The sequence below is a fragment of the Heloderma suspectum genome, chromosome 3 (genome assembly GCF_057233095.1).
Source record: "Heloderma suspectum isolate Gila_16-S chromosome 3, 16-S_ref, whole genome shotgun sequence".
NCBI lineage: Eukaryota > Metazoa > Chordata > Lepidosauria > Squamata > Helodermatidae > Heloderma > Heloderma suspectum.
The window spans coordinates 104,642,998-104,651,893 of record NC_139460.1 but is presented as its reverse complement, the minus strand read 5'-3'; positions in this window follow the sequence as shown (position 1 = coordinate 104,651,893).

Genomic DNA, 8,896 nt, shown 5'->3' with positions numbered 1-8,896 from the left:
CCCAGGACACCGCGGGCGAGTGCAGCGACTGAGCCGCAATAGCTCGGCGCTAGATTCCCTCTCCTCCACGTGCTGGGAGCCGCGCGCTGATTGGCTCTCGCCAGAGGCCGGGCAGCCTCCGGCGCGCAGCCAAGGGGAAAACGCGGCCCGGATTCCCGGGGGGCGGGGGGAATGGCGCGGGTGCGCCAAAGTTGGCTGACTTAACTTTCCCTGCGCAGACCTCGCCCTTGCTGGGGCTGAAGGACAGGAAGGGATCTGAGGAAGGCCGCCCAGCGCGACACCTCTTTCCATGCACGGGGCGGGGTCCTTCCCCCTTCACACCTCCGGACCCGCGCGCGCGCGGGGGGTGGGTGGGTCAGCCCACTTAATCCAGCTTCCAACAAATCTCAACTACATTTGTTACAACTAGAACCTTCTTCCGCGTGGAACGATCGTATGCCATCCAAGTCTCCCATTATAGGCTATCGTTACACTCAAGAAAAATTTCCTCTCCCTTTTTTGGGAGTGAGTTGTTGGGGTTTATTAAATTAGCGCGTGAATTACTAGATTAATGATTATTACATTCTATTTGGTTCTGATCTTTGTCAGGCAACCCTCGAATGTATCTGGAAGGAGTTCTACAGTACAGCGCAATCCTGTGTGTAGCTAGTCGGAAAGAAATCCCGCTGTGTTCAGTGAATCTTACTCCCTAGTAAGTGTGTTGGGATTGTAACCCTAACATAGAAATATGTATGTATGTCTAGCCGCACGCACGCACATACATATATAAACCCCGTACATATTTATCTATACCGAGAGTGAACTAGAAATTTAAAACACATGGGAAATATATAGATATAGATAGACGATATAGAGATAGATATAGAGATAGATAGATATATGTGTTCGTTCACTGACAAATTGGTACAGAAAAATTCTCAGGGTCGGCCAGTCTATAACATATTGGGCATTTTTATTTTTATTTTTAACTGATCAAACGATTAAAACGAAGAGGCACAAAAGAACGCCAACAGAACGAGTGGGAAGGATGAGAATGGTTGAAAGCAACTTGTTACACTTTAATCAGGCGATTTCTCATTAGTTGTTCTACCCCCCGCCCCCGGTACTATTGTGGAAATCTAGTATCTTACTAAAGGAAACCGGCGTAATCACGGGTGAATCCTTCTTCGCCCCACGATTAAAAACGATCGTGGTACAAATCAGGAATGAGACAGGATGGGGAGAGGGAGAGCCAAAGAATTTTTGTTCTGGTTCGTGGCTCCTCCATCGCCGGGTCTGGTTCAAATCGAAAAGCCTCGCTCCGAAACAGGGACCTTGGTTGGCTAGGATGTCAGCTCTCGCCTCCCTGAACGAGCCTCAAACAGTCATTCTCTGCAGCAGCCCCGGGGAAATTCAGCGCGCTGCTTCGCCAGGAAGGGTCTACGGTCTCGCTCTCCCCACCTGCCCTGATCTCGACCCCGTCTGAAACCGCCAGGGAAAGATGCGTGGTGGCCTTTGGCCATTCCTAGGAAGAGAAATGCCGGAGGCCTCAGGCCATTTCAAACCGCCCTGATGCTAAATCTGCGTGCATGTGTTTTTTTTTGGGGGGGGGGGTGTCTGTGTGTGTTTCTATACAAAGAACGCCTATTCACGTCAAGAAAATGTAGCTTTTTGTCATTCTAGAATGAGATCACCCTACCTGGGAAATAAAACCCCATTGACATTAGGGGGACTTAATTTGCAGGTAAATGTGTACGCCATCGCAGGGCCAGGATCGCGCACTTCCTACTCTGCTGCTGTTCCAGGACCAATTTCCCCACCGCCTTGCCAAGGCACAGCCAAAAAACAAACAAAGCCAAATCAAAACAACAACAACAACAACAACAACCGAGGCAGAGCCGGGCAGAACGAGAGAGCAAATAATGGTTGCAATCCAAGTCTGGGACAAGGGGAAACATTCCAGGCCTGGTTTTCTTTCCACTCAACCTCTCTCACTGAACGTGTCAAAAGAAATTTACAAAAGCATCTACTTGAATCGCTTACAGTTGGTATTTAAAAATACAAGGATTTATAATTGGGATCTCTCTCTCTCTCTCTTTACTGTAATAAACATCTGGAGAACTCTTTCAAATGCTAATGCGCGATCGACGTTACGGGGCTGCCTTGGCAGAAGAGTTTCGTATGCAACTGGAGACCGGGGAAGGGGCTGGGAGGCGCAGCGCGGCACCCGAGGGGAAGCCTCTTCGGGAGGGTGGTAGCAGAGCGGCCCCCCGGCTCTTCCAGCTCGCCTTCCCCAGCCGCAGCCTGCCCGGGTCGTTTCGCCTCGGCGCACGCTTTCGTGACACTTTCCGTCGAAAGACGCGGCCGTCTTTCGGTGATTCTCCGTCGTCGGCCCGCCGCTGCCCTGGCAAAGTCAGAGGGCTTTCAAAACCCAACCCAGACCAGCTTTTGTGTAATTACTACACAGGGAGGGGATGCCATTAATTTTAAAGAGCGTCCTTCCAACCTTGTTCATTCCACCCAAACAGAGACACACGCACAAACTGGCCGGAATAAAAAGAATGCAGGCAGAAGTAAGATTGTCTGCAGTGCTTCCAGATCTAGGTGGCCGGGGGGGGGGGGGAGGCGGCGGCGGCGGTCCTTTTGACTATTATTGTTAAGAATAAGAGTAGCAGCCCTGATCGTAGTAGGTCCCAGCTGCCCTTCTCAGATCCAGAGAAAGGGAACGAACCGTGTGTGTGAGAGAAAACTAAATAAAAAAGGACGGATCGGGTTGAGAGCGTCAAAGGGAGACCAATGAAAACATGAAAGGGAAGCAGTCTTGGGAAATTAATCGCGGGAAATTTTATTTTTGTGGCCAAATCAAGAAATCAGTCGGGCTACCTTGCCACCTATTGGAAGGACGTGTAAAGCAGTCGCACAGAAAATTGTGACTTTCTCTCCGCCCTCCCCCCTCCCCAAAACGCGTGTGTCAAACGGGGTAGACAAGCAATTTTTGCTACATTGGCTCCGATCTACCTCTTGCCGCCTGTGTTTGGTTCGCCTTTTCCTTGTCGCAAACCCGCCCAAGTTGGTGGCCGCTGTGAAACGGAGAAGGCGCCTGGCGAAGTCTACCTCCAGCAGGCTGGGGCGCTCCCTCTAGCCTGAGTCACCAGCCTGCCCTCAGGCGCCCTTTTGCCGCCCGAGATGCTCCGTCTCATGGGCCAGCTGGTACCTCCCCACTCCCTCCTCTCTTTGGGTCCCTCTCTAATTAAAGACGAGAGAACACTGTAAAAAACGGTTTGGGGTTTGGGTTTGGTTTAAAATCAGCCAAAATCCAAAGTCACCCATTCCCCCCTCTGCCATGCACACTCCTAGAAAGAAGTGGCGGTCTCGCTCGTGAGGGCAGCCGCTGAGCCCTTGGCATTCGCCAGCCCCGCTTTTCCGGATGCCACAACTTTACGCCGCCGCTTTATTCAGAAAAGCCACTTGGCCGGGCCTGAAAGTCGCTCGAGGGCCTCTGTATAATTCGCTCTTTCTTTGGGTCCACGGGCGATCTGCGGTCTCTCTCTCTCTCTCTCTCTCTCCTCCCCCCAACTAAATACATAAAATGCACTCGGCAGGCAGGGCCGGCTAACCTTATTTTTAGCAACCTTTCCCCCTCCTCCTTTGCCAAGGGGTCCCCGAGCCCGCAAAATAAACGCACCCAGATCTGTGCCACCCGCTTTCAAGGGGCGGCAAGCAGTTTTAGGAAAGGAGAGGGAAGAGGAAATGGAAATAAATACACGAGTAAACAGTCGATTAGCTTAAGGAGAGCGAGATTTTAAAAACAGATCAACCAAAGGAGGCGAAATCTTTGCGTGGGTTCGTCGTTGCTGGTGGTACAAAACCGACGCCGGCTGCACTCAGCGTGCTTAGAAGGAACGAAGCGAAACCGTTTGCGCGGCACTTAAAGATGGGCGGCCTTTCTGTTTCAATGGAGGGTCTGCTTTTACCTGGTATTAATGTTTTGGTTTTTAAAATCTGCCAGACTCTGTCTCTCTTTAAGTCTCTACGCCGAAGCATTGGCTGCTCCCGATCCGAAACATTGCCGCTTCGGAAGGCAGCGAAGCCCCATGGCCGGGCATGGGGCTTCGCCCCCAGTCGCCCGACGTTTGGCAAGGAGAGATCCTTCCCGGCTCAGAAGGGGTCTTCCAGCAGCCCTGATTTGTCCAGATCACCCCGACCCCCCGCTCCGAGCTCTCCACCCCCAGCTTAAGCGCTCCGCTCCAGCCAGGGGAGCCCAACTTCCAGGCCACCGGCCCGCCACACAGAAAGGACAGCCGGGGAGGTTTTTTGCCTGCCTGGAACAGCGACGAACAGGCGCTATCTGTCGCCCGTCTCCGCGCGCCTTTGCACTCTCTCGGTTCCTTCCTCCCCTTTCTTCCCCCCCCCCCGCTCTCTCTTTTTTTTTTAAAATAAAAACAAACTTCCCTCCATTGAGGGTCTCTTTCTCCCTCTTCCCTCCTGCAACCTGCTAATTTAACACCGGAGCGCTTTATTGCAGGGCTCGGGGGAAGCGAGGGAGCGAGAGAAAACAACAATAGTGCAATGATCCAAATGATACAGTCGAATTATAGCAATTAGAGTTCTACTTGGAGGAGAAAACCTTGCTGAGATCAGCCAAACAAACTGATGCCTTGTAAGGATAACAAGCTTTGGGGAGTGACAGCCAGCGCTGTGAAAGGCAGGAGGGCATCCGCCACACAGTTCCTTAACATCGCCCCCCCCCCCCATCTGCCAAGATTAATCTCCATGAATGGGGCTTTCCACTTCAACTCCGCGCGTGTTGGTGTTGATTCCCCCCCCTTCCCAACTGTGCCAACAGGAGGCAGGGAAAATCGAAACCCTTCTCTCCTCCCATTCACCCCGAGGCGGGCTGGCCGGCTCCCCCCGCCCCAGTCGGGCAGGGCAAACCCGCTTCCAGAAACGGCCTGGAGAAGGCTGGCGGTCCAGACGAGCCTGTGCGTGGCTTTCCCTCGATCCTCCTCCTCCTCGGTGGTGTGGTCGTGGGGCAAACGGCTGGTGTGGAAAGTCCACACTCGTGGGACTTGGGGCCAAAACAGACATTCCTTGAAAGATGTGTCTAGCAGCTACGTTTCCCCCCGCCGTTCATTTTTACTCTAGAGTAGGCGCAGAGGCTTCAGTCTGGATCAGGACCCTAGCCTGGGGACTTTTAAGATCAGGATCGGCCCCCCCCCCGCCTATTTTAGAGTAAAAATGAAAAGACGACACAGCTGCTAGACACACACTGAAAGTAATGTCTGTTCTTCTGGGCCTTTACTGTCGAGCAAAGACGTGCCGGATTGGGCTGGCGGCTCTCTTGAAAGGGGGAGGGGGATTTTGGATTCTGGGCCTATGTGGCGGAGGGGGTGGAGAGAAAAACGGAGCCAGGAACGGTGAACGCCCACGCTTAAGGAAAAGATAAGAGGCAAAAAGGGAACTCGGCTGGGGTGCAGCCCTCACCGCTTGTACTGCCTGAAAGTAGGTTCAGCGGACATCAGTGCCACTTCCAGCTGCAGGGTCCTAATCCAGGGAAAGTTGGCGCTGCGGAAGTCTGCTAAAATCTCTTCGTCGTAACTAAGGCGCCCCATTCATTTCAACAGGACTTGAGGACGACTAGCTCCTTCTGGATCGGGGCCAACATGTTCACTTGTTGGACTGTAATCCTAGGCACACCTACCTGGGAGCAAGACCCATGTAACTCAACGGGGCTTACTTTTGAGTAGACGTGCACAGGACAGTGTTTTACATGACACGCAGAGCGCGGGTGCTAGCCTCCTGGGAATATATTTGCTAGTGCGCCACCGTCTGGCCCCCCCAGTTTCAGCCGGTAGCCTCCCGGTCCATGCCAAGGCCTTTCCCTGTTACTTTCCAAAGAGTTCTTTGGACAACAATCGTTTTAATCTTCCAGGTGGCACCAGACTCTGATTTTTTTTGCTGCCCCAGACGGACGCGGCCGCCCCTCGGGCATCCGTTCCCTCGGCATCCCTTCCAGGGGCCCCCCGGAGGAGCCCGTGATATTCCGAGCTGCTCTCTCGCATTCGCTTCGGGACGTCCAGCTTGAGGAAGGAGCGGGGTTCAGAGGGCCAAACCAACGCCTTGCATTCCCCCGAGCCCCGCAGGCTTATTGGCAACTCTGACACCCCCCCCCCCCCGGACGTCCCGAAACGAATGCGAGAGAGCAGCTCGGAATATCACGGGCTCCTCCGGGCACCCGCTGGAAGGGATCCCGAGGAAACGGATCTCCCGAGGGGCGGCCGCGTCCGTCTGGGGCAGCAAAAACAAATCAGAGCCTGGTGCCACCTGGAAGGCCCAGGGCGCAATCCGACGTTTGTTTAGACAGAAGAAAAGTCCTACAACTCCCAGCATTCCCCAGCTAGCGAGCTAGGAGATGTAGGACTCCCCCCCCCCCCGTCCAAACATGCATAGGGTTTCGCCCTAGAACAATTCTCCTGGCATAAGCTTTCGGGGACATTTCGCACCTCGCCGGGTTCATCAGATGCACAGCGTCCACGAAAGGTTCTGCCGGAATAAATGTGTTAGCTTTTAAGGTCCCCAAAGCCTCTGGGCTGGTTTTCCAAGGACGCGAAACGGCTGCAGGTGCCTACTGGCCATTCGCCTGCACCGAGAAGGGCAAGGGAGGGGACATCAAGGGCCCCGCTGTTGGACAGGGAGGGCCTGGGCGGGCTGGAATGCGGACTCCACGAGGGAGTGAGCCGACTCCCACTGTAATTCCAAAGGCCAGGATCCCGTGCGAGGATGACAGCCCTTCGGCGCTCCTTGCCCGTGGTCTCTGCCTCGGGTCCCGTCTGGGCCCAGCGATTCCACTCCAGACCCCTTCATTTCTGACCGGTCCATCCCCAGCTAAAGGACCTCAATATATTGTCGTTCCTATCGAGACGCGGCTAGGCCGGTGTCGTTCCACTCTGCCGTCCGACTCTCCTTCCCTTCTGCGCGCTCTCGTTCCTCGCTGGGGCGTCTCCTGCGCCTAGTGCCCCCTTCGCCACTAGTGTCATTCCATGACTTCTCTCTCCGCACCCCCACCCCGCCGTTTTCTGCCTGCCCGGATTAGCCGTCTTCGTTTTCAACAGCGAGTGGAAATCACCCCTGGGGTATTTCCTGGGGTCCTGCTTCAGACGTACCCTCTGCTCTTCGATGCACGTGTAAAGGCCCGTTCGTGTCCGTTGCCGTTTTGCTGGCAAGCTCGCTGCCGCGACCGGCCAGTGCTCCAACCTCTGCCAGTGGCCCTTAGTTTCCCCTAGCACCGCATTACTACGACAGCCCCCCGCACGCCCGCGTGCCCTTCCAGGAGGCCCAGATACATCCTTCCACGTCGAGGTTCGCTCGAGCTGGAACGGCGCGCCGGAGCGGCTTTGAAGCACGTGCGTGCGGCGCAAGCTCCGGCGGCCGGCGCCGTCGTGCTCGGCCGAGAGGCGCTCCGCTCGCCCCCTCGTGGCTGCGTCGAACTCCGGCCCTTCTTTCTGCTCCCGGCAGCCTAGGGCGGAGGAGGGGAGCGCTGATGGGGCTGTCTCCGGAAGGAGGCAGGAGAACGAGACAGTAACACGAGAAATGTTTGTTACCGCCACTGCCAGTTCTATCACTTAGGTAGGCCGCAACCCTGTACAGGTGGGTGTGGATAGCAACTCAGGCTCAAAGCTGCTCAGAAGCTTTAGGCGAGTCAGGCTTTCAGTAGGAAAGGAGGTGAAGTGGACTCTTGAACTCTTTTTTGGAGGAAAGGTAAGAATCAAATTATGCAGCGAATATATGTGTGTATATTTTCTATGGAAATAATGAATTGCGTGTTTGCCTGTGTCTTATTAGTCATTGTGACATAGCCTTATATTAAAAACAGGTAGATAATTCCAAAATAATCTCTTAGGTAATCATCCACTTTTGCAGACAAACATACTCCTCGTTAAAAAATGAATCTTCCTCGTGTGTTTTGGTCTGGCTGAATATCTCATTCAGAGGCAACTCGCCTCATCCAGTTCTCTCCCAGAATGGAGCCTCTCTGGCTATTGCCTAGCCGTAGGAGAATTTTCTGTGAAAGAATTAGACAAGGGGAATTGCCCTTGAAGGGTGGTTTTAGGACTAAAACATGCTGGGCTCATTTCAGTAATGAGCCACTAGAAGCCACCTTGCCCTCTTTTCTCTGCTTTTTGATGCTATTTTCCATTTCTTTCTCCCGTAAAGTTGATGTTCAGCATTAGTATCCATCCCCTCTAAATCAAGGGAAGCCATCTCCATTGAGTGAGGTGGGAAGAGGGCAGGGCAGCAGGTCTCCCCCAATGTATTTTGGAACTCTGGTAATGATTCTTCTTTAGGAGATCTCACTCTGTATCTGGCTAGCTAAACAGTTCTATACAATGAATACATAAGCAATTAACTAGGCCTTTAAAAAAAAAGAAAAAAAAGATGATTGACCTGTGGTCATGATGACATTGCTTTAAAAAACTTTTAAAGGTTTTACATTTTATCATGTTGTATTTTGCAGTTTTAACTTTTGTGCACTGCCCAGAGAGATTTCACTCTTGGGTGGTATAGAAATGTAGTAAGTAAAATAAATACACAAATAAGGGTGCAATCCTATGCATGTTTAGTCAAGACTGACTGGGGAATGCTGGGAGTTGTAGGGCTTTTTTCTGTCTAAACATACATAGGATTGCATCCTAAATCTTGACTATATTCAAGAATGGGTTTTTTTAACCTTGCATTTGAATTTTGCCCTCTCTCCCCAAGCTGAGATCTGAAATGACACTACTGGAAATTCTCTATTTGTTCTTGTTGTAATTTGAGCTACAGAGTGCTTCCAGGCCTGGGGAGGCTGGTGCCTCTGATTTCAGTGGGGTGGGGATTCCATTATGGGTTTCAGTTACAACCAGCCAGCTCTAAAGGA